The sequence below is a fragment of the Tympanuchus pallidicinctus genome, unplaced genomic scaffold, assembly GCF_026119805.1.
Source record: "Tympanuchus pallidicinctus isolate F22 unplaced genomic scaffold, pur_lepc_1.0 scaffold26, whole genome shotgun sequence".
Taxonomy (NCBI): Eukaryota; Metazoa; Chordata; class Aves; order Galliformes; family Phasianidae; genus Tympanuchus; species Tympanuchus pallidicinctus.
Genome location: NW_026294743.1, coordinates 1,630,986 through 1,657,323, shown reverse-complemented (window position 1 = coordinate 1,657,323; position 26,338 = coordinate 1,630,986). Strand labels below are relative to the sequence as shown.

Here is a 26,338-nt window from a genome sequence, read left to right as displayed (position 1 = left end):
CAGTCTCTTCTCAACCATGCCACGGGAAAAGGTCTCACAGATAAGACAGTCTGACAGACTCTCAGACAGAGATGACCAGTCATCAAAAAACACCCAAATTCTTGCCTGAAAGCTTATGCTGGACAGTGCCAGCCCAACCCTGCAGCACCACCAAAGACCTCATGCTACCGTGCTATAGGGACAGCAAAGCAGCAGGGGCTGGTGCTCTGCAAAGGTTTCTCTTGATTTTCCAGTGCTGTAAGCGATGCTTTGAAGGAAAGCTGCAGTTCTATGGGGCTGGGAGCCAAGCTTTCAGAGCCCCACTGCAGGATATGGGAGGACAAGCTGAACGAGGAGAGAAGCCCCACAGAAGTTCCTGCACAGATGGAGGGGATGATGAAAGGCTGTAGGGTCTGCAACCCCACCGACTTCCACGGTACGCAGTAAGAGGAATGCATAAAGGAAAGTGAGCCTCCTTCTAAGAAGTGACCCTACAAAGCCTTTCACCCAGCGTGGCACTCTCCCTAAGCATGGCTGCTTTCTGAGTGGTCACACATGCATTATTCTGGAAGAATTCTGTTATTCTGAAAATCACGTATAGGTAGCAGCAACATTCTGAAGAACAGGCTCATCATCTTGTCAGAACTGTAGAAAGTCGAGTGCCAATACTTATAATATCAGTATTACATAAAGATCTTTTTTCCCCTTTCAAAATGCACTAGTTTTGCAGTGTTTAACACCGTGCTTAACCGCCTCATTTAGCACTGCTTAAGAACTATCATTTTTTTTAAGCAACACCGTAAAAAAAAGAATAAAACAAAAAAGCAAAAAACCTTCAAGAGAAAGGCTCGAATACTACTTTGCCCTTCCTTAGGGCTACGGCCTTACGCCTGCATTCCTGTCAGGCACAAACGCTGTGAGAATATCATTCTGTGGACCCAAACCCACTCCTACAGTCGAAAATCTCCATCCAGAAGTGCTCGCTTTCACACAAAGTCACTTCTAGATCATCACTTAGCCCTCACGTTAAGTGCTGGGCAAGCCTAATTCCAACAGAAATCAATGGCGGCCGCCAGTGACCGCCACTTCGGAACCCCGGGGGCTTAGGGAGGGTCAGCACCGGGATGGCAGAGCCCCGCAGCCCCCGCAGGCAGCGGCACGGTGCGGGGCCGCTCCGACACAGGCCCGGAGCTGCGGGAGCGCTGTGGCGCTGGCTCAAGCTAACCTTCGCAGCAGCAAACCTCAAAACTTCGTACAGAATCAATAGGCGAGCGTGCTTCAGAACTTTAACGGATAGAAATCTGGGTCACTCCACGGGAGAAAAATAAATAAATAAATAAATAAAATTTCACCCCCTCCCCCCCCCCCCCCTCCCCGGTCCTGCGCTACCGGAGGGAGAGGAGAGATCCTGCGCGGCTCGGGGAGCAGCAAGGAGCCGGGCTCCAAGCAGCACGGCGGATCGCGGCGGGGGAGGCGGCAGGCGGCGCGGTGTTGGCGGCGGGACCACCTCGCGGCGCGGCCCCTCTCCCTCAGCGCCGGCCTCTCCTCGCCGGCCCGTGCGCGGCCATTTGCGATCCCCCCCCCTCCCCCCCCCTCCTCCCGCGCACCGCGACCCGCCGGCGTGAAACGGAGCTCGCGGCAACTGCGAAACAGAAGGACCTTCTCACCAGTCAAAGAACCGAAAGCCGCCGCATGGAGGTCCCGCTCCCCTCGAGGGTCACCCAGCCCTAAGCGGGACCCGCACTAAGTTTGGCACCCGGCTCCCCGCAGCCGTCGCCTTTCACGGCGCTCGTTTCGCCGCCGCCCGCCCGGCGGAGCATCCCTGCATCCCCCCACGCCCGCTGCTCCCGGGGGCCCCGGGGCCGCGCCCCCGCCCGCGGTACCTGTTGCCGCCGAGGGAGGGAAAAGGAGGAGGAGGAGGAGGAGGGAAAAGGAGGGAGGGAGGGCGGGCGGAGTGGCGCGGGGCGGCCCCCCGGCCCCTGCCCGCCCGCCCGAGGCGCGCCGCGCCGCCCGGTGTCACGGCGCGGCACCCGGGAGGGGACGGGAAAAGGTGCCAAGTCCTTTAAAAACATGTCACATGCCCGCAAGTTCAAGTTTACGTCCCGGCGCCGCGTGCTCCCATTGGCCGAGAGGCGCGCGGTGGGGGCCAGGCCGGCGCCCCATTGGCCGAGCGGCGCCGTCACTCAGCCGCCGGGCGACATGACTGATACAAAGTTGCTGCGACACAGGCGGCAGCCGCAGCTCCTTAAAGCCGCAGGGCGCCGCGCCCCGGGACGGCGCGGGGCCGGGCCGGGCCGCGGGGGGCGGTTCGGGGTATGGGGGGAGACGGGAGGTGCGTTCGCCCGGGGCTCGGGGACCGCGGCGGGGCGGCGAGGCCGAGCGTCACCCCCGCGCCAGCCCCGGTTTTCCGCGTTTCGGCTGCGCGTGGATCCGAGCGGCGCCGGTGCAAGGATGGGTTAAAAAAAAACAGAATAAAATGATAAATAAATAAAAAACGGGGAAGAGGGGAAAAAAAATAAAAAATTTAAAAAACCGGCGGTGGCGGCAGAGCGCGCCGAGCCTCAAGGACTCGTCCTCTGCTCACCGCTGCCGCGCGCATCCCGCCCGGCGCTGCTTTTTCCCAGGGAGACGCGAGGAGAGCAAAGTTTGAGCCCCGCGCTGCCCCCCGCCCCGCGTCCGACGTCCCCCACCCGTCCTTCCCCAGCGCTCGCCGCCCCCCGCCCCGCGTCCCGCCTGGGAGAGGCCGTCGGGGCGCCGCGCACCTCCCGCCCGCAGCCGTGTCCTCCGCGCTGCGCCCATCCGCGCGCGCTGCCCGGAGCCGCCGCCGTCACACGGCTGTGTCCCTCCTCCCCGCGAAGTTTTCAGGCTGCGGCCGTGACCTGGATACCGCGCGGGGTCCGCGCTGCACTCACCTCTCTACGACATGGTGGTGGTGGTGGTGGTGGCGGCGGCAGGAGGAGGCGCGGCCCCCGGCTGCTGCCAGCGAACCATCCGACAGCGAGCGCGCACCGGCTCCGGGAGGGGAAGGAAAAAAAAAACAGAGGGGATTTGGGGAGTGCGCGGCGGAGCGGGCGCGGAGGGGCTGCGGCGCGGCGGGCGGACAGCTCCCACCATGGACGCCTGAGGTGGGTGGGTGTTCCCGCGGGTCACACCCTCGGCCGGCGGCGGAGGGGAGCGGGGGGTGGATCCAGGAGCGGGGAGGAGGTGAAGAGGGAGAAAGCGGGGGGGAGGGGGGGAGAAAGGGAGACACCCTCAAAAAAAAAAAAAAAAAAGCCACGGGAATAATAATAATAATATTAATTGAAAAAAATAAATGCAACAAACTTATGTCATTCCAGGTAAAACTCCCATCTGCGCCACCAAGGAGCGGGAGGGAGGGGAGCGCTGAGGGTGTAAACTTTTTCCTCCCCCCGGTGCCGCCCGGCCCCTCGCAGCGCCCCGCGGCCGCGCCGCCTCCTCCCGCGCCGCCCCGGCGCTCCCGGCGGCACCCGGCGGCGCGGCGCCGCGGGGTTCCTCACGCACGGAGCCGCCGCCGCCGCGGTTCCTGGTTCGCGGAGCCGCCGGAGGAAGGGAAGGAGGGCGGGAGGCAGGGCGGGCGGCACCGGGGGAGGAGTGTCTCCGCGCCCTTCCCCCGGCGGAGCGGCTCTCCCGGCCCTGGCGGCGGCACGGAGCCCCCCGGCGGGCTGCGGGTTGCGGGCGCAGCGCTCCGCGGGGCCGGGAAGTGCGGGAGACGGCACCGCACACAGCACCGCTCCGCACCGCGGAGTCGAGCGGGAGCGGGGCTCAGCGCTCACATCGCTGCGGGCTTTGCATTCATATTCCCGTCGTGGCTGAGATGTTTCCACGCGGATTATTGGGAAGTTCGGGGCGTTGCACGTTTCTTCCTTTAATCATCCTAAAAAAAAATAAAAGGAAGCGGCGGAGGGAGGGAGGGAGGCGGCCGCGCTGTGCTCCCGGGCGGAGGGCTGCTCGCCCCTACCTGCGGCACAGGGCCTGGGCCGGCAGCGCTCCATCCGCTGCCGTCCGCAGCCGTCAAACTTTGCGGGAACTTGATCGATGCGGAACGGGGCGGCACGCGGTGCTGCCGGAGCTGGGCTGCAAGATATCAGCGCGCTCGGGAGCTTAATTTCACAATTAGTTTGCCGTATTATTGGAAGCAAATCATATTTCACTGTGCCTACACCAGCGTGCTATTTTTAGCCAGAATGTCGCTAAAAAGGAGGAACCTAGCGAGATGTATTATCGCGCAGAACGCGAACAATTCCCTCTCCCTTACCTCGCTCAGTGCCACGCAGCTGCTAGGGAGCTCGGATCTCTCCCAGCCCGTCGCCGGTGCTCTCCAGGACAGAGGGCAGCGCCTGCCCGCAGGGACCCCCGGCAGAGCCGGCCCGCTTCGTGCCGCGCACAGCAGCGTAGTGCTGGGCCGAGGGTCGCGCTGCTTTGTCTCACTCTTCCTGCCATTCTTGTGGGGTTTATTTTTATTATTCAGGGCAAAGGTGTAAATACAAACAGCAGCTGGAATGCTTGGAGGTAGTCTCAACCTTCGTGGTGTATAACTATGATTATTACTGTTGAGCAAATAGAGTTGAGGTAACGTTCCTAATGCCTTGGTAGCAAATGGTTATTGGTTGTTTTTTTTTTCCCCCTTTTTTCCTCATCCCAGCAGAGAGATGGCAGCTGGAGGGGCAGAGTGCCTGCCTGGCGCGCGCAGGATGCTTGCAGACTTCGTGCAGATTCAGTGCAAACCTCATTTGTTTTCTGCCCGCAGTTCGCAGGAGCACTCCGCTTTTTAGTGGTTGACATGGCAGCTATTTTTAGCGGCATTTTAACAGCTGTCACTAACAACCAAGATCTCATCTTCAGCAGGGAAGGGAGATTATCTGTTTTATTTAAAAAATAAATAAATAAATAAAAATCAAACGACATAATTGCCAGATTATAAAATGAAATTTAGATCTTTGTCTGTAAAGAGAAAAGGCTATCTGTTCCCATTATGCCAATCCCATAAAAAAAGTTCCTACAGTGGGCTTGATAAAATAATGACTAGGGTCTACCAGACTGGGAAATACTGCTATTCTGTAGATACACATACAGATGTATAAATAGAGCTTGCAATTTCTACTTGGAGTGGCCCTGTGGCCGCTCCTGCTGTTGTGTCACAGCTTGGGGAGGGGCACTGTTCTCCAGGTGGTCCGGGGAGCAGCGAACTCTTGCAGGAGAGCTCCCTACCCTGGCTCTGGATGGAGGTCAGCCTATGTCAGACACATAGCATGGAGCAGCGGGCACAATGGAATAAGCCACACTGTGGCAGATGTCATCCCTGCTCCAAAGATAGTGGCAAATTTGCCCTGGATAATGCGATGCTGAACAAGATAACTCGGCGAGCGCCAAGCATTACCTCCTCCCCTGCTCACAAAGCCAGCGACTTTGCACTGTGAAAGCAGCCTACTGTACTGCCTTGCTTAGAGGTCATGTGCCCTATTTTGAGAACTGAACCAAAGCGGATGAAGTTTTGAGCCGTGTCCAAGTGAGGCAGCTGGGCATTTCCCACTGCTCCCGGCCCCAGCGAGGCAGGCAGTCACATGCTGTGATGGACAAGTCCTTCAGCTCAGAGTTAACTTTGATGCTGCTCACCTTACCCGTGAGTGCAGGAGATGCGTAGCTGGCTGGGGATCGCTTTTCAGAAGGACTGCAGCCAACTTTGGGAGGATGCGGTAGAGCGGAGGTTGCTTTCCCAGTACCAGTGGTGTCGGTGTCCCGAGAGCACCCCGCAGCCTGCCGGTTCCCCAGCTCTCTGCACTGAACACCTGGCTTCCCAGGCACACTGAAAGCCTTACAAACCTGACACAAACCCTGGAAAATTGTAGGTAAAGATGTTTCTGCATGGCGCGCTCTTGCGCTCCTGGATATCAATATTTTATCTGTTTCGTCCAGTTTTGAGCAATTTTATTTTCTAATTATGGCTAAGTCTTTTAGCTGAGCAACAGAACATGTTCCCTTTTAACCTGCTTATTTCTTTCCTTTTTTTTCCTTTTTTTTTTTTTTTTTTTTTTAATGCTTCTTAATGGCCCATGTTATAACTGCGGTTGAACCACATCTAAGTATAGTACAATTGCATTTCTAATGCATATTGGCATTAGAGACTACTTGCTTGTGTGAAGGGCCAAGACATGCATTTGAAAGCATGAGTTTCCAATATGTTTTAAATCACGTTTTTTATTGATGATCAGTGCTGATAGTTTCATCTGGTTCAAAATGAAAATGTCTCACAAGGAATTGCATGTTTTGAATTACAGATCTTGTTGACAAGGGTAGGGTAAATGAAGCACAAGTAATAACGTGCAGGCGGTACTCCGTATATTTTGTAGCTTTAATATTGCTGTTTCTACCTGTGTTGTTTATATTCATCCTCCAGCTTGTTTATTACTTGTGCTATTACTTGTGAGAAAATGTAACCTGATAAAAGCACCACGCTACAAAAATTGTCACTACCACAGAACTCAGGCTTATCTCAATATTAATGAATTCCCAGCAATAAAAGGCAGTGGTGGCTAATTGTATCTTAATATTTATCTACTTCCTACTGGCATTTTTACAGTATCAAATGGTAACTCATACTGTAATCTGATTAAAATTTTGAAGTAACCATAATAGCACTGTACCTATGCCAAAGATCCAGATATAGTCTTTAACAGCAGAAAAAATAAGAGAGTGAAGAACACCCTCCAGCACTTAATAAACATATCAAATGCAAATTGAAGGAAATTATTTAATCACTCTATAGGCTAGTTAATTTTGATGATTATTCACGGTTCTAGTAGAAATATGTACAAAGAACAAGTTACTACCAAAACTGTCATGGCACCAAGGCCATAAGTAGAATTTGAAGCTTGCTGCACTGCGGAAATTACATTTCTGATTAAATGAAAGTGCAGATTTAAATCTCCAACAGCAAAAGGGGAATTCTTCTGCAGTTTTCCCAATTCTTCCATAATCCTGAAATTTCCTGCTCTTCTCATGCAGGCTGTGCTCCAGCTGGAGGATCTCATTCAGTGTGCCACCAAATATCCTTGGGCCCAAGCTGGGCAGCTGATCTCACATGGCAGGGAGGATTGTTCTGTGTTGGATGCATGTTGATGTATACAGGTTGGACTGAAAATGAATACATTTTCCCCAAGGATCTGTAATTTGATGTTCTAAGAAAGTACTATGCCTTTGAAGATGAAGGTCCTGTCACGATTCCTGGCTTGTGTCAGGAATGATGTGGTGAGCAGGACTAGGGAAGTAATCCTGCCCCTGTATTTGGCACTGGTGAGGCCTCACCTTGAGTACTGTGTTCAGCTTTGGGCACCTTAGTACAGAAAGGACATTGCAGTGCTGGAGCAGGCACAAAGAGGAGCAGCGAGGCTTGTGAAGGACTTGAAGAATATGCCTACAAGGAGAAATTGAAGGAACTGGGACTGTTGAGTCTAGGGAAAAGGAGGCTGAGGGAAGACCTATTGCTCTCTTCAAATACCTGAAAGGTGCTTGCAGCAAGAGCGGTGTTGATCTCTTCTTACTGGTGACAGGTAACAGGACGAGGAGAAATGGCCCCAGGTTGTGCCAGGGGAAGTTTAGGTTGGATATCAGGAAACACTTCTTTACAGAAAGGGTGGCTAAGAACTGGAATAAGTTCCCCAGGGAGGTAGTTGAGTCACCATCCCTGGATGTGTTCAAAAGCTGTTCAGATGTGGTGCTCAGGGACATGATTTAGTGGTGGCTTGTTAGAGTTAGGGTAGCATGGTTAGGTTGTGGTTGGACTCGATGATCTTTAATGTCTTTTCCAACTTGAGCAATTCTATGATTCTATGATTCTTTGGGCCTAGACTAGTGTTCTGGCAATCCAGGGTGATGCACTGCAGAGTTTTCTCACTGTCCTCTCTGATACTTGACCCACAAGTCAGAGAGAGTTCCAGCATGGCACAAATTTTGACATGTTCAGCAGGTTAGCCTCTACCAGTTCCTAGCATTAGCAAATAAACTAAGTGATCTCCTGTGAGAAGAAGCACCCTTACCAACACAGCTGCATGGCTATGGCTTATTCTCTTTTGTGAGCCTGACAGTTGCCCAGGTTGGTTTCAAGAAGCAATGCTGCCAATGCATCTGTGCTTATACATTGCTGGCTTCTGCAGCAGCAATGCAGAAGCCTGAGCTCAGGAGAGCTCATTTTATAGGCAGGAGTGGAGTAATGAAGGATCTGTCTGAGATCACCTCAGGAGGCTATGGCAAAGCCATACTGGGTATTTCCCAAATCCCAGCCCACTGCCTTTTGTCACAGGAGCAGGTTTCCTCTTCAGCCATTGCCTTCCCAAGCTGGTTACATGAGCACAAATGACGTATGGATAAAAAACACATTTGGTTGTTGTCTGGGCAAGAGAAACACACCAGGATCTGTTTGAATGCATTCAGTATTGAAATGAATGTAGAAAACTCACGTCGTTAGGGCATTCTGCCTTTCAGATTAGCAGCAGTCACCAAAAGCTGACGTTACCTTGCCTGCTCAAGCCTGGTCAGAAGAAGCGCATTCCACGAACGTGCAAGAATTTTTGGCATGAATTCTTGTACATGCACATTTACATTTTGGCTTCTGCGCATGCTGTTCTTGAGATTGCCATTTTGAACTCTGCTTTTTGTGAGTAATTCCAACAACAAAATTCAGACCTTAATATACACACGGAAAGCAAGCACAGAAGAGGCAGGAACAGAGCCAAATGAAAGTAGTTTTAAATGTTTTTCTTTATTTTGCATCGCACTCATAGCTCTGGCTAGACTGTGATAGAGTCAAAATTATGCACCCCACTCAAGACTTCTAAAAGAAGATCAGCCAAGACTCAGAGGAAATCTTGTTTATTTAAGAATCAAAGTTGGTCCATGGCAGGAATGACAAAGAGTTTAGCCAACCAGCATGTTTCAGTTTTGTCTTTATGCATGACTTAAAATTGAAAAAGGAAGCCTATCTGAATTTTTTTTGTGTAGTGAAGACATCACTACTTTCTAATATAAGATGAGGTACTGATTTTTTTTCCATCGAGTTTCTTTAGTTCTCTTCTTGGCAAAGGACAGCTGCTATTGTGATATGAGTCCTGCAGATGAGCTTCACTTTTCAGGCCCTGAGCATTGCTCTTTCCTGGAAGAAAAATGTATAAAACATATAAATGAAAAGAAACATGTAAAAATATACTCACGTGTTTAGTCATACTGAGTAGCATTTGTAGCGTTTACACTACTTCAATATTATTGCAGCAATGGTGATTGTAATATGGTTTACACTGTTAGGACAGAAGGGAAGAGACCTTCTTTGCTGACAGTCAGAGAAAGTGAATAAATAAAGCAAACACTTTTACTGCAGAGGCTGTGCTGAAGGGTGTCTAGTTCTAAGCTTCCTTGCAAACCTAGTGTGGAGAGTAAATGAGTCCCAGAGATTGTCACTCCTTGTTGATCATCAGTGGGCGTAGATGCAGTCGATGTAAAGGTCTATGACTCACTGAGCTTGTCGAGGTGAAACCAGAAAGGAGTAGATAATTGTACCATTGTGAAAAAAGATTATCACAGTTTGATTACAGAAAAAAAAAAACCTCTAATGGTGCCACGACTCTTGGGAAGTTGAATAAGTAAGGGGACCAAAAGTGAGGAGTTTATGTCACGGAATGGCAAAGTGTCTTCTTTAATTGATCCATTTAAATCAAATGTGCCAGAAAGATTTGCAGGACTGAAGACGTAATAGGTCAAAACATGCTAAGGTACTTCCCCACGCCAGTTCTGATTAAAATAAAGAAGACAGATCCAAGAGATTAAGTGAGATAGGCAAGACATTTCTGAATCCATAAATTACTGGAATACTTCATCAAAGAGGTTATGTGACCTCCTGTTGTATATACAAAAAAGTTACTGAGTTCAAGTTTACCCAGTCTGGTTTCATACTCTGTAAAATGAAAATGAGGAAGAAGGGATTACAGGTAATTCAAATTGATAGGAACACAGCAATACGAAGAGGGCATCTATGTTTGAGGGTTAATGAAAATTCATTTGCTGCTACATAATCCAGAAAATGTGTATATAAAATACAGAAAATATATAAGCAATTGAGAGTTGAAGTAGCAATAGTATAAAACAGTATGCACCTTTACAGAGTGCATGAAACTTGGCAGGATGGTTTCCATGCTGGTAAAGACAATATAAGGAGGTCCCAGCCCCTCCAGGGATGAAGCCTCCACAGCTTCTCTGGGCAGCCTGTGCTGGTGTCTCACCTCTCTACACTGATGTGAAAGGACTCAGCATCCTGGCCAAGAGGGCAGGAATATATTTGGTTTCCAGCTTGTCCCTCTCCCTGTGAGGCCTCCTCATGTACAGCACCTAGAAAGTCAGCTGTGAGACAAAGCTTTGTATCTGGGGTGGGTGAAGTTTTTATGGGGTGTAAGCTAGGACCAAACCTCCAGGGATACAAGAGGGTTGAGAACAGCAGTCGTCAAAATAGGATAGAAGATTGGAAGCTCTTCCAAACTGCGTCCCAGTGACCTTGGTAAGGAATAAGACATGACACTCTTATTGTAGACCAATCCAAAGAGCTGTTCAAAGAAACCTTAGTTTGAGGTGAAATGTAAAACAGTCAGTCAAAACCAGAGCAACGTATCTCCTCTATCCTCCTTTGCCTCTTTCTCCAGCTCTTTGCACTTCTGTAAAACTGAAAAAGAAGAGGAAGGCTACAGATGCGCATCATAAATCTTTGCCAAAGATCATCTGTAAATGACAGTGTATGGCTTCAAGTGTGTTCAGTGGTTATTCCTTGTTTGATGCAGCAGTGGCCACATAATTATGTTGCTTCAGGGCTTGCAAGAACATAATATTAAGTCTGATTCCACTTATTGCTGTGCATCCCTGCTATTTTTACTTGTTGGATTTAAATTTAATAATATTTTGACATTATCTTCAGGTTCAGGTGAATGAGTATCTTCTTTTCAGAGACTGTGGGTTTTCCATGAGAAAAAAAATAAGAGATCTGTCCTATAGCTATAACATGAAATAGATACCGTTCAAAGCGTTGCACATCACAAGAAAAGCTTAATACCAGAAATGCTTTTGATAAAAGCAATGGAAGACACAGTGAAAGTCACTGTAAAGCGACAGCGCAGGGTCACAGAGCACCTAAGTTTGGGCACGGATCCCATTAGGGTGCCTTGTGCTATCAGGGCTGCAGACACATCTGGAGACAAGAAGCTTCACTTCATCAGGATGGTAAAAAGTGAAGAAAAAAAAAAAAAAAAAAAAAAACCACATTTTAGGAGCGTGAAACAGCAGGCTGAAAGTCTTCCAGTTAGGCTTGAAAGTTTATCAAAGTATTGGGTAAATCCTACAGCTCTGGTGGATTAGATTTTGCAGTGTGTTGGACAGTGACCAGAAAAATGAGAGATCCAGAGAACTGGGAGATACCACTTCTCTGAATTTTCCTCTTAGTATTAGCCTAAGTCAGCTGGCACTGTCACATGTGAGCATTCATTTCTCTGAGTGACGGTGGTACAGATGGCTGTATCACTAGTATTTGACTGCAATTTGGGCTTGACGTACCTCAAGGTCTCTCACTGTTTACCTGCAGAGGCTGACAAGTTAGTCAGTGACCAGCAGCATGTCTGCTGAGCTCCGCCATCCAGAGGGAAGCAGCCAAAATCCCTGGGAAGGAGGAGTCAGCATGCTTTCTCTCTCACAGGTGGTAGGACAGCATCTCTGATGCATGGCTCATCAGACAGGTTGCCAGCATCTCTGGGCCCTTTGCAGCAGATGAGCAGGATTTCCTGCCTATTGCAGGAGATTTCTGCTGATGAAACTCTCAAGCTGACAGTGTACGTGCATCTTCTATGGGAATGCCCCCTGAAGCGAGCTGCTCAAGCCCGTGTGGCCACAAAGCTTACTCTGTCCCAGTGCCTGGCAGGCTTTCCTTGTGGCTTTCTGTGTTATCTTTAAAAATATGGTTGACTGAAGCTGCGCAGCCCTTGGAAGCCATGTGCAAATACAAATTCTTTGTGCGCAACTGGACTATAGCCACTATAAAAGCAAGTAAAACAAGTCGCAGTACCTAGATTACAGATATGCCCATTAATTTAATTTACATGATAATTTAACTCAAGAGGTACCATACTTTTGGTCCCTTACCTGGTTTCTGGAGATAGATCAGCTGCCTCTGCACTGCTTGCAAAGTGCGTTATCTTTCTTGTAAAGATACTCTTTCAGGAGCAAGAAGAGAAGAAAATTGAGTTGAACTTCTGTCAATTGCATTCTAAAATGAAGCTCAAGAAGTTCCTCAGAAGGAGGCAAACAAATTGTTTGGGCTTTCCCACAACTTTAAGACTCAAGGCTGAAATAAGTGAATAAAGGAAATAAGTTGGCTGAGGAGATAAATAACGGCTTGCTGAAAGCTTCAGATTGCAAGAAAGAAGAATTTCATAAAATTCAAAACCCAAGATCCTGGAGATATATACTGACCAATAGACAACCATTTTTCTATCAAATATATAGCTGATCAGCAAGGGCACAACCACATACTCATAACCAAGCAGAAAATAAACATCCAAACACGGCCAGCTGTATACTGAACATATGTACAAATTCTATACGTTTTTACGTAATACAGTGCACAGATGAGGATATATACATGGACAGAAGATCAGACCAGAGATGAAGAAAACATTTTATTTTGGGTCAAAGAGGACATGAATTGTGGTAGTGCTTTGGCATAGGATATATTAACAATAGAAAAAGAAAAAAAAAAGAATTGAATTGCACTCTTCTGCTACTAACTTCAGTTTTTACTTTGTTGCCCATCATTCTGTGATGGATAAAAGCTTAGTAAATCTGCACATACATAACTCTAGCTGCTTTGCTGTTACAATAGTTTCAGCAGTATGTTTACTCAGTGAATCCTCTTTGAAACGTGTTGCTTTGAGAGATGGTTTAGGAAGTATGTGACAGATTATTTTAATAAAGTAAACATAAGTAGATATAATGAGAGCAAGATTAAATACCTTTAAGAAGGTGCTTGTATCCTAACCCTTTGTGTAATTTTCAGTTTTGAAGTGGCAAAATCAGATAATGAGTCACAGAACACAATTCCCAGATTCACTTGGGTTTGGAAAGGGAAAGTTTGCTTCAAGTAAGTATGATGGAGCTGGCTTCCTCACAAGATATAGTGGAAGAAATTACTCCTTGAGCCCAAGGAAACAACCTTTATGAAGGAGACAACCAAGAGGTTGCAAGCGATGTGAACAGATAAAATTTCTTGGAGATTAAAGTGAGCTTTTTGACATTTGAGAGACCCTAATAAAAACTGGATCGTGCTTACCGTCATCTGTGGACAACGTTGGTTACTGATCTGTTTACTGGTAAAAGGAATTCTTGCTTCAAATCAAATGGTCAAATGAGGTGGTTTTAGGAAAGGGAATGACCCCTGCAGGATGGGGGTGAGTACTGTCATAAATCATACCAAATGTGATTGAGACTCTCCCATAGGCAAGACAGAAAATCAAATTAAAGTGAACATTGTATTAAAGGAGTTTCAGTGGATGCCTTGGAGAGCTCTGATTTTCATGTAAATGCTCATTTAGACTGAGGTTTACTGCCTCCACAGAATAATGGAAAAGAAAAGAAAAGCATATTTAATTGAAAAGGGAGGGAATGCCAAGGAAATAGATGAACTGCATTTCACTTCCTGACTTTGCTTCCAGATCATGGGACTATGGTAGCTCATTGTCTTAAATTGTACAGAGAAAAACAGTAATTGAACTTTGAACCACGTAATTTGGGAAGTATTGCTTTTTTTCCTTTAGCAAGCCTTATAGATTATTGCAGCTTCAGATAATTTCCCAGCCAGGTCCTTCTGCATGTCCTTGTGGGAATTGCCTAGTGATTGACAGCTTTGATCTGGAAATTTTTTCAGCTAAACTTCTACAATTCATATGGAGAGAGCTGCCAAATAATTTGACAGATACACGCCAAGAAGTGACGTATCCGAATCTGTGAGCTGTCATGCAAACTTTTCACAGGAACTGACATCGGAGTTGTGTTCTGTGGGTACAGTGAGCACTGGGGACAGCTCTGGGTGGTCTGCAAGGGGCTGACCCTACCGGCAACAGACAACGGCTGCTGACACTTAATCCCAGCAAAATGTTTGTCAAAAGTGATGGATTTTGTGGTCTTGGTACCATTGTTCAGGCAAATAGTTTTGTGCCTTGAAGAGTGAGAAATTAACAAAATGTTTCCTGAAAGCAAATTCTTAATAAGAAGCCCAAGAGTAAATAAAATCATTTTAACTGAGCTCAAAATGAACATAGGAGAATACAAAGAAATACTGCTTTTGCATCTGTTTTCTCCACCTCCCCCTTTTGCATTTGCACACATTTGCTCCACCTGAAAGAGAGGATACTAAGATTTATCTTAGCAGTAAGAATCAACAAAATTGTAAATGTCATGGTATCGTGTAGGCTATCAGGCGATTGACGCTGGACATGTTCAAACCAAACTGAGCAAACACATTTTGTTTGCATTCAAGCTAATGCCTGAACACTGGAGTTAACCTACACACAGAGCAGGTGCAAGGTAGTTTGCCTCACCTAACAAACTAAGATGCTGACTGTGTAGTCTGAACTATCTCATTCTAAACCCTTGTGTTGCATTTGTCTACTGAAACTTCACTCAGTGGAGTAAAAAAAAAAATCATCAAGCTTAACAAAATAAACCTTAAAAACAGCTTTCACCATTAAATGCTTTTATACTCTACCATGTGCAAAGTTACATAACTATTTTAAGGAGGGTTTAAGCTGGAGAAAGTGACCTGAAGCCAAAAGCTGGCAACATGCTCATTAGGATACACAGGGGAAATGTTAAGGCAGTAACTGTAAAGAGGGAGGGAAGGAGGGGTGCCATCCCAAGCAGCAATACGTGACACTTCAGCCAGCGAGCCCATTCACAGGGGAGGAGGAACGCATAAACAGGAAGAAACAGCAAAGAAGAAGTCATTTAATTGTGGGCTAGAGAAGAAAACATCTCTTGGGAGATTTATTCTGGACAGCTCAATGTCTGTGCTGGGGGGAGCAGGGCAGATGCAGTTAAGAGCTCTTGGGTCCCGCCTGTCCTGGAGAAAGTTAGAAATGCCACTGAGCTGAAATGGTGAGATACCATAGCAGTGGGGGAAGCTGAGGACACTCAGCAACATACTAATAGTATTTCCTGCTGTCTCATCCTTCTCACACCTTTCTAAATTACTCTTCTTTCTTGAGAAATTTCTTCTAAACCACCTCCTGGAAGATTTTTCTAGGATATCAAACTGGAAGGGAATGTGCAGTAAAAAGTTTTGGGTGCTGCAAGCCTCAGCTAAGTCAGCTCTGACAGGACACTGGCTGGTTGATTAAACCACTTTTTTTTTCCCCACACATTCTTTGTAGTTTGGCGTTCCTCATTTTAAAGATACTTTACCATGGTCTGCAGACATACAAAGCAGACACATCCCCAATGAACTTCGAATGCATAACATGATATGTAGTTGTTAACACTTTAAGCAAATCAAAAACATGATTCAGATACGAAAAGTAGTAGAAACTCTGGACCTTTTTTTTCCTCCTTAATTTATACTGCCATGTTTAAGTGTTGTTAGCATCAACACAGAGTCGTGTAAATGAAGTCACTAATAACTTCCCAATCACTTAAAAACTGCGATGGTGAGCACTGTAGAGAAGCTGCCGAGCAGATAACTCTGCCTTCTTTATCTTTTCCTAGTTTGTTTCTCTTTTCGTGTTTGCTCTCCTCATGATCTTCCCAGTTAGCCAGGCCACGACTCCTCATTCATTTCATCCTTTCCACCCCCTCCAGCTTCCAAATGTGCTGTTTACCCATTTCTAATCCCAACAGCAACAGTCCCTGGACTCCTGCCCTAGACTCCTCCCTTTCTTTCCACAGCCATATGCTAATCCCCAGCTCATTGCATTGCCTCCGTTTATGTGTCCATGACCTGCCATCTAACAGTGTAGTCAATGAATATAACAAAGTTATAACCACGAAACAAACAAAAGAATTTGGCTAAGCATATTATAATAACAGAAAGAGAATAGAGAAAAATCCTACCTATGCCTCTAGGATCCCTGCAAAACTCCAGAGGAGTAATCTCCAGAAGAGATCCCCACTGGTAGTCAGCTCTTAAATGGCTCTAGGAGAGGTGGAGCCAGGCTTCAACCCTTCCGGCAGCACGGGTGAATTGCCTTCACCTGTGCTCCCAGGGCTGACTCTTTGGTTGTCTCAGGCGATCAATCAGAGGTTTAGGCAGTGATTCAGCAGTTCCCATGCAGACAGCAACTTCTCAGTTGCTCCCTATACTTAGTCCTTCTTCCACTCGTTACCAGGGCTAGGCACCCAGGCTCAGGTCCTGATCTAGCACACAGCTGAAGCTTGTTCTCAGTGGACACCCTGATGGAGTATGCACAGTAGTTAGCAGCTCTAGGTCCTTGTGAGGGCAGCTTATTTTTATCAAAAAGTTCATTTTTGTTGGGCTGGTATACTTATAGATGGGATCTTTTAAGGGATCGCAAGTCTATGCCGAGCACGTTTAGTAACAGTTTTTATGAAGTTCACCTTCTAATAAAACATTAGTGGTCCTGCACAGAAACTGGACAGGGTTCTTTGACGCAGCTTCTTGTTCTGACAGCAAAGTTCTGGAAGGATGCTAGGATTTTCACCAGAAAGACTATTCCTGTGTTTGCTTTTAGAAACATCTGAGCTAATTCAGCAGAAGTTAGTATTTTAAAACAAAAGTGAAGAAACCACTTGGTGTGGAAATATTTTATAGTTTCTCTAGATGTTATGAGCAATTGGAATTAGGATCTGCAAAGTGGTTAGCAATAAATAAAAACTACTGCTTGTGCTGATACTAACAGTGTGGGTAGGAATTATAAATCTAAATGCATCCATATTGAGGGGGTGTTGTAGATGCAAGCTGCATTTTATCATTTGAAGCTTCAGAAATTTTAGTGAGTAAGCTCAGTTTGATCATAGAGATCCTGAGATGCCTCGTCCAGCTTTGAAGTTGATTCTGCTTTGAGAAGGATGTTGGACAAGATCAGCTCCCAAGATTCCTTCCAACCCATTTTTTTCCATAGTTCATTTTTATCATATGAACTTCCAAGTATTTTATACTCTAGTTTTCATTATGGTCATATTTTCAAATAATGAACCATTACTGCCTATTGAAAATACTGCTTTTGAAGACTAAATATGACACAAATTTTTAATCTGTTGTCTTTGGCATAGAGGGTAGAGAAACTGGAGTAAAGAAGTATATCTGTAAAGCTTAAATGCAAGTAAGCTATGATTATTTGTGGGCTACCACGTTGTTTAACTGCATTGTGAATTCTTTCTGTGATTTAATCTGCTCTGTATGACGAGCAAATGCCATCATGATTCTCACTCTTCTCACTAGAGAAGAGCAATCACAATAGCAACATTGTGCTGTTTCTAAGAACTACAGAGTGAACCCTAATAAATAACAAGCTTAGTCTCAGAGCAAAACGTGTCAGGATATGAAAATCATCTTTTTCATAGAAATGAATGTGAAGTTTGATTTAATGTTTCATATCTTAGGTGTATCAGTAATACCCTAGCAGCAATCATCGGCAGTAAACCATTACTTTATTTCAAACTGCACATAATATTTAGAGCTGAGGGAGCAATGCATTTGAGAACGCTAAGGCTGAAAATGTGTTCAGAGCAGAGATTTTTCAAATATCCCCATTCTTCATACATGCATATTGATTTTCGTTTCATGTTTGGAATCACTTAGCTGGAGAAGTCATGTGCTAACACGTCCCAGCTTTGCCTGCAAAATAGGAGTGAAATGAAGGCTGTGGGTATGTTGTGACTCCCACTGGAGGAGTATGTGGTAAAAGTAAGAGAATGCAGACTGTAACTGTCTCCTGCAAATCTCTGAATACACCCTGAGAAACTAAAGCACGCAAGAAATGTCTGGTTGCCAGTACAACTGGTTGCACAACATCGACTCCCCTTTGGTCTAGCAGATCTCAGATCTGTTGACCTGGACAATCTCTCTTAGTCAAAATGAAGAAGTTACAAAAAACACCTCGCAGTAAACCCTGAGCATAAGAGATTCATTTAGCATGATTCTCTATGCTTTTATAAACTTGTATTTGGAGATCCTGCACCAGGTAGTCTCTCGGGAGCACATGACGGCCTGAGCAAAGTGTCTTGTGATCAGCATTCGGAGCTGATCACAAGAGCCCAAACCTGAGCCAGCCAGGTGATACATGCTTTCCTGATTAGCCCAGTGACAAGAATACTCCTTTCCTTTCCCACTGCTTCTGTGTGCTTCGAGCGGGGGTTAAGGTGCAGCAGACTTTGCACCACAGTGTTAGCACTTGCAGAGCAGAATCATCAGCAGCAAAACATACATGGCATTTCCTAACTACTTCCTCAGTTAAGCAGTAATGAGGCTTCTTAGTGTGCAACAATTAGGCCTGATTTTGTTGGGAATCAGAGCAGATAAGTTATTAGCAAAACAGTCAAATTAGGAGAGTCAAATGATCTTTTTTAAATCACAATACTCTGTTTTCCAGAGTAGCATGTTTCATTCTCTTTATAAGCAGTGGATAAAGAAGCAACATGGTTTCCTGTGTGCTCATAAAGATATACTATAGGGTAATAAACCTGAATAATATTCATTTCCATTTGTTATAATGATTGTAATAAATCTACAAGGCATAGATGAAAGCAGTTGTATTAGCCTTACATCTCGCAGAAGATAAAAAAGCTTCTAAAAAAGACAGAATGGAGTGTTTATTATGCCTTCTTAACTTTAAGTACATTTAAAAGAATTGTCGTTTCCTTCTGTTGCAGCATTTACAAGCACCAAGATAGGTGGTAATTATAAGATAATTCAGTAACACTCTAAAATAATGATTCAGCTAATTAATGCTGAATTACAGAGGCAGTCCTACACAGATACTTATAACACCCCCATTAGCACTGACAGAGTTCATGATTATTCCAGCAAGCACTGAAAGAACTGAATGTGATTAAGCCATTTCTTGAAAATGTTTGCTGGGTTATTTTTTTTTTTAATAAAATGGTGGTCTTTGATGAAGTTCTCCATAGTGCAGGTGTCTTAGTAAGGAAATGGGCCACAAGAACCCTCCTCCCGCATGCAACATCAGTGCTTGATTTTCACAAGAGCCTAAATTGAGATATCATGTTGCCCAGTGAAATCATGACCACAAAAGGGTGTAGTCTTTGGGTTATGAGCTGTGGCCAGGGCGTATGTTGCCATCTGTGGTATTGTTGGCTGGGGCTGATGGTGATGTAGGGCAGGGGAAGGGAAAAGCTTCTCACTCGTGGCCAGCAGAGAGGTTTTGTTGCCTCAGCATGCCAGGACCCAAGCACTCCTATTTGTATTTCTCCCAGTTGCTTTGGAAAGTCAAAGTAGACTACTGTATTTGATGAAGCTCTGAATTCTGGAAGGGCTATAGTATTTGTATGTGTTGTATTTAGGCTTCATTGTGGAAAGGGGCAATATGAAATTTCTTTCAGCTACTTTTTTATTAATTATTTTAAATGGGCAAAAAGATTAGTAAAAATAAGTAGATTTTGTGTTTTTATTTACATGGAGAGGAACACAGTTCAAAGTAATACAGTGTCTCTGATGGATTTGAATACAGCTCAATCGGAAATCTCAAGTGAACTTTCTTGTCTTCCCTTCCTGCAAGTTGATGTCACAATTCTCTATAAAGCATTGCTCATTACTGGCAGTGATGGCATTGACAATGGCGTTGACCTGCCCAGTAACAGCAGCTGCCCAGACATCACTAGTCCACGTTCTGCCTGACACTTGCACTACTTACAAGATTTTTATAAAATCACAGTCCTTTTCTTCCATAAAGATCTACACAACCAAATGTCTGAGGGGAGAAAAGTTAGAAATTGAATATAGAAGTGCAGCCACTGGGAAACCGAACACAAAGCCATCCAATTAAGATGTGTTGGTGAATACTTTTTTTCTGCCCCAATCTTAAGATTTTAATTCGTGCGTGGGAGTTGTGCAGAGGCTAACGTGTGAAAACCCCCATGGAGAAGCAGGCAGGGCCCTGTGCATCACTGCTGAGCTCAGCCCCAGTTTCCGCTCCTGGAGCTGGAGAGCAGACTCTTAACGGAGGCAAGCAGAAGCAGCACAGCATGAGACGGCAGCAGAGCTGCCTCAGCCCCACAGTTCTGGCTGCAAGATGGGAATAGTCTGGCGATGGTCCTTATGTCCCTGCAGGGGGCAGTGGGTGTTGGATCTGCATGCTGGCACCGTGTCTACAGCCCAACTATCTCCAGCTGTCAAAGATGACATCCGGCTGAGCTACAGCCAGTGTGGAACTGGGCTTTATGGTTTCTTTGGGTTACCAAAGCTCCCTTCATTCTGCCCAGAAGAACTCCAAAAATGTGGTGCTATGGATACGCAGGCAATTTCAGACTTGGCAAAACAGAGTTGCTTTCACTTATGTAAGGCTGAAGCTGCCTTTCAGTGCTTAACGGGCCGATGACTTCCTCACTCTTCATTGTGAAAGCACTGCTGATGCTGTCCTTGTCAGCTAGAGGTACTGCTGAAATGTGTCCATCCGGCCCTTCACACAATCAGTAATTGCTTTAAGACCTTCAGATGTAGATATGGAGGATTCCAGTCGTGGTGCTGAACTTGGACCTGAGCTCTGCTTCCAACTGTGCTACAGACTTTGGGGGAATAACCCAATTTTTCCACTCTCTCTCTTGCCTATCTGTGCAAAGGGATGATAATCTCTTTTCTTTCATCTATCTTACCTATTCATAGTATTTCAGTATACTGAAATCTAAGTACCGGTAACAGAACATTAAGCAAATGGGCCTGGGATTATAGAAGCTACAGAAGTGGTTAGATGGAATCAAAACAAATATAATGACAAAGAAATCACAACCACTGCTGGCTCAGTGAAAATCCCTACTTAGAAACATGGCTGAAGAAACATGGCTGAGGGCAGGATTCGGGTGCTGCTTCTTTTTTTTTTTCATTTCCCTTTCCTCCTAAAATGGAGGTAGGGGGGTGGAGTTCACTCTGTTTCAAGAGCCAGAGGTGTAGCAATTCCATGGGCCTTTTTGCTAAAGGAGGAAAGTATGGGTGCACATTGGGTGATGCTCATCTGACTTTAGGACATTCAAGGTGGGTGAGGCCTTAGAAAAGCCCCTGGAAATTCACTGAGTGCTTACTGAGTGCCCAGGAAAGGATAAATTTATTCTCTGATGAATGAATTGTGGTCAGCCAAGCAAGAATTTCAGAGATCATATATCTGTTGTAGAGACTAGTGAAAGAGAGGAAGAAATAGGCCAATCTGGCCCGTGTAAAGATAAACAGTGATTAGAGAAAGGAAACAATCCAAGGAACAAGCTGGATTTGGCAAGAATACATCAGCACAGTGTTTTCCAACCCTGCAAGTGTACAGCCCCTAGGCAAGACCAACAACTCCAGTGGAACACTTCAGCCAGCAAACTGCAAACACTTGAAAAAACTGATGATAGGCTCTTTGGGAGCTTCTCTGGGAGGAGGATTCTTGTCTGGCAAAGTGACTTGCATACTTCTGGCACAAAATAAACCATGTCTAACTATGGTGCTTCTGTGGTCATCCATCGCCACACTATTTTTATGCCTCACTGCATTAACCCACTCCATGCGTACAGTCCCTGTGGCAGGGAAGGCAGCTCTCTCCAGCTTGCCAACAGATGGCAGAGGCTTAATTTTGGACCTGAGGATGGACTTCTGATGAAATCCAGGATCATAAACCATTCTCTGGCATTAATTATGCAAGTCAGAACCGCTCGTCGTCACTGCAGCTGCGAGGGTTGGACGTGCTTTCGGGACTCTGGCAGCAGCTCACACCACAGGAGCAGCACCCCTTCTCTCCCTCTTTGGGTGGCCCTTCAGTGGTCAGAACACTTGCTGAGGAAGGCTTGGGCACAAAGCATCCCATGTTCTATGGGGACCAGGTCCCCAGTGTTGCCTGGCCAGCAGGATCCAGTGGAGGCTGTATTTCCCATGGCATTTGCCAAAGCAAGGGTGTGCAAAACCAAAGATTTCCAACATCTGTGAGGTCGCTTCTGAAGGCTTGTGTTTGTTGGCATACTTAGGTGGGAAGCAAACGCTCATTCTCTCTCTGCAGAGAACTTTTATATTGTGAAATGTATGTAACTGGGTTGCCAGAGCAGCCTGAGGCAGGGCAGCGTGTATCATGACTGCTGTGAAACAAGACCCCTCTCCTTCCAGCAGTTTCTTATCTTTCCATTGTTGAGTAAGGCTTTTCTCTGTCTTTGCTATATCTCCTCTGTAGAATAGCCTCTTTGAAGAACAAGTCACTGCTGTTGAGCCAAGGCTGGGTTTTGGCTGGGGTCAGACTGAGTGTGTTTGAAAATTATTAAATGTGTGACAATCTTATCAAAATGACCCCTTGCATGAGTACTCCTTAGAACAACACGCGTGCTCGATGGGCACTGCCCGCTTTTGTCCTGTTTCAAGACTTTGTGCTGTAATGCTATTACATACTTTGCTTTAACTCTAAAGTGGCTAAAAACTCTAAAGTGGTGACTCCTAGCTTAGTGTGATTTACCCTGTTGTTTTCTGCTGTGCAAAGCTTTTTCAGTGGAGCTGTGAATTCAGGAGGATGTTTGCACAGAAACATAATGAGCCTTGGCTGGTCCTCAGGAGCAGGAGCTAGGCTGAATGGCTGATGACCTCACAGAGAATCTGGGCTATGCTCAGGCAGAAACCACTGAGCCAGAAACAAAAACCTGGAGGAGCTAAAGTAGGCTCTCCATCCCTGCTCCATGCTAGTAAAGGGGCTTTGTCCAGAAGTCTGTGGCAAATGCTAGAAGACTCATTCATACTTTTTTTTTTTTATTTTAAAAAGTTATATATATATATATATATATATATATATATAAATGGATCTGTGCTTTTCAGTGTGTTCGTATAAACTACTCACTTGCAAATGTGTTGTCCTCCTTCCTTGCTCTGTTCTTATGACTAGCTTTTAGCTTGGTCTTCCTTATGGGCATGGGACCAGCCAGCTAAGTCCTTACATAGGCTCTGTGAAAACAGGAGTTTCTTTTACACTGTTGAAACCACACAGAGCAAGATTGGTTTGCTTTGTTGTCATGTTTATCTGTTCCCATTTTGTAAACAACTGTATAGCAGTATCTTTCTGATTTTCACCGTCATACAATACACAGCATTGGAGGAAAAAGGAGTTGTTTGAATAAGGAGCAGGACAAAGCCAGAATTTTTGTACAATAGCACTCTTCTGGCCTCTTTTAGCAATTAACTATCTTACAGCAATAAATCATGTTTTGCACTACAGGGATGTAAAGTCTTGAACAGTAAGGCTGTGGGTTATAGAACTGCTCCTCACAATGCTGTTCTGACCTCTTTCCAAAATCTGTTCTGCTTTCAAAAACTGAGAGCTTACTTATACTTAAAAGAAAAGAAAAAAAGGAAAAAAGATGAGTTGCCTTTGGCCAGAGATCAATCATGGAAAATTTCAGCCTCATCAGAGGATGTTTTGGAAACATATGAGGCCGTAAGCAGATGATCTGATCCTGATCCCACTTAGCTCACAGCTGTTTTACTCCTGCAGTAATGCCAGTGACTGTGGTGGTTTTACCCATGATGTGCCACTGTAAGCTGAAATCAGTTTTGGGCTGTGGGTTACAATGACATCTGCACCACAGCCGCTGCAAGAGCAGTTGCTGATGGGCGATAAAGATGTCTATATTGGGATTATTCATCTGATTAAGGGCTACAAGACCATGCCCCATGGAACTATAAATGTTGAGATATAAACCTCAGAATATACAGAACTTTAATTGACATGGAAATCCTTACTTTCAGGTGTTTATCTTGACCAAGTGCCTCTGGCCTGCAACACGCATTTTGTTTTGGTACTTCAACCTTCCGGTGCTGGGCTGCATCACCCATGAAGTGCAAATATCAATTACAATTACACAAAGCTGATTGGACTAAATCATCTGTCCCTTATAAGGAGAAGGTATTTATAACCATTCAAGGTTTTTGCAGGAGGTGGTATTTGAGCAGCACGGAGTACACGAGACCATTAGGACAACAGTGTTGGATGTGCAAACACCTCTAAGACTGTGGGGTTTTTTGTGTGCCTTGTGTTATTGTATCCATCACCACCACTGCGGGTAACAACACCGGTTTTCTCTCATTTTCCAAACAGACTGGTGGAGAGAACTGCAGTTGCCCATCTCTCACACGAGAGACAAGGGGAAATGGCTTTTAAATGAAAAGAAAGGAGATTTAGATTGGACATAAGGAAGAAGTTTTACAGTGAGGGTGGTGAGGCATCAGCACAGGTTGCTCAGAGAGGTGGTGGAAGCCCCGTTCTTTGAGACACTCAAGATTAGGCTGCACGGAGCTCTGAGAACCCTAATCTAGCTGTAGGTGTCCCTATTCATTGCAGGGGAGTTGGACTAGCTGACCTTTAAGGATGCCTTTCAACTCAAGTGATTCTATGATTATATGCTATCATGATCTTATCCTCTGGAAGTGAAGAAAATAAGAGAAATGGTATAGCAAAGCTGTATGATTTCTTTTAATAATCATGTGTCCTCTTCAACCACCGATACAGCTGTACTCATTTTAAATTATGTGGATTACAGCATTGAAAATGGCATTTCTGCCTGTATATCTACTTCTCATGAATATTTCTGAGGGAAGAAGTGTCCTCAAACGTGCTGCTCCAATACTTTGAAGTATAGAAATTTAGCAGCTGGTCGTGTAAAATGAAGTAGCTCATCTATACACTTGAGCTGTTGCTTATCTTGTTCTTCCCTGGGTTTTTCCAAGAGTAGCAGTTAGAGGCAGGATGTTGGGTGAGATGAGCCTTTGGTCTCACCTGCAAAAACTCTTATAAAGCCCACATTTTTATAAATACAATACCTCGTTCAGATATGCAACATAATCTTGTCCTCTTCTTCCTCAGGCTGCATTGTACAGTTTCAATCACAAAATTAAATTATATTCTGGTACTTCGTATACTCTACTCTGAAGAGAACTCCCGGGCAACAACTCTGGTGCTGCAATTGCAGATACTGGCTGCACCTGTTGATGCACCTTCCCCACTGGTTATCTAAATGCACGCAGTCTTTGAGGTAGCTCCTTCTGTTATAAATAAAACTTGAAATGAAAGACAAATGTGTAACTGTAAATCACCCTCAATTTTTATCATTCCAGGTCTTGGAGAGCTGAATTGGACAAATTTGTAAGTGATCTCCGACTTACTTCCATAATCATAGAATCATAGAGTGGTCTGGGTTGGAAGGGACCTTAAGATCACCTAGTTCCATCCTTATGCTAGAGGCAGGGACACCTCCCACTAAAACAGTTTTCTCAAAGTCCCATCCAGCCTGGCCTTGAATGCCTCCACAGAGGAGACATCCACAACATCTCTGGGAAACCTGCTCCAGTGTCTCACCACCTTCACAGTAAATAATTTCTTCCTAGTATGTAGTGTAAATCTACCCTCTTCCAGTTTGAAGCCATTTCCCCTAGTCCTGTCACATGCCCTTATAAAAAGTCCCTCTTGAAATGTTGCAATTATACATGGCTGAATGCATCTATAAAAAAGCATGGCAAAACATTGCAAGTAACAAATGAATCTGGACTACTTACCTAAGTTATATTCAGTTTTTCTTTGAAAAATGTTGAGCTGACAGGAGATCTTATTTGTTTCAGTGTGAATTTTGTGAAAACTCTCAAAGTGGTTATTAGACTGATTTGGTAAACACCAAAGTCAATGGAAAAATGCAGGCTGTAATGGAAATGAAAACACAGAACTTCTTATGATTTTATAGCTAATAAATGTCTAAAATTATTAATCTCCTTAAATAATTCTTAAATTCTTAATTAAATGGAGGGAAAGGCTATATTTAACAGAAGTTGAGCTAGAGATGTAAATTTGTAAATCTGCAATCTACTTTCTTTTGGCAGATGGAAAAACTGAAGCAGAATAGTTGCAACTGGTTTGCTCACAGTTGAAGGATGGGGCCCCAGATGTAAGGAGATGCAGCGACCTTTTGGGGGCTGGCTGCTGGTGATTATTTAACAACCTATCTCTTGTTCTGCATCATCTTACAATTTTTTTTCTCTTCTTGTCAGAGTTATCCAGACAGATCAGTGAATCAGAAACATCCTTGTAAATAATATGCAGTGTATAGCTTTCCTAATGGGAGGATTCAAAAAAGCCATTATAAA

At 45.3% G+C, this 26,338-nt stretch overlaps 1 protein-coding gene and 1 long non-coding RNA gene across 3 annotated transcripts in view; both read right to left on the bottom strand.

Annotated features, from left to right (window-relative positions):
• The window catches only part of NR3C2 (nuclear receptor subfamily 3 group C member 2), a 200,056-nt gene extending 196,891 nt beyond the window's left edge, over positions 1-3,165 (bottom strand). The window contains exon 1 of one of the 2 annotated variants that reach the window (XM_052690209.1): positions 2,892-3,165. The gene's annotated coding sequence lies outside the window, so the exon portion shown is untranslated. Of the gene's footprint in view, positions 1-1,862; positions 1,978-2,891 lie in introns of those variants that run through there. The other variant, XM_052690210.1, reaches the window with a different exon arrangement.
• A 5,684-nt stretch (positions 3,166-8,849) lies between these two features.
• On the bottom strand, positions 8,850-16,177 carry LOC128084314 (uncharacterized). The gene is made up of 3 exons (XR_008208456.1): positions 16,123-16,177; positions 12,163-12,364; positions 8,850-9,145 (listed from the first exon to the last, which is right to left on the bottom strand). It is a non-coding gene; the product is annotated as an uncharacterized LOC128084314 (long non-coding RNA).
• Between the last annotated feature and the right edge of the window lie 10,161 nt (positions 16,178-26,338).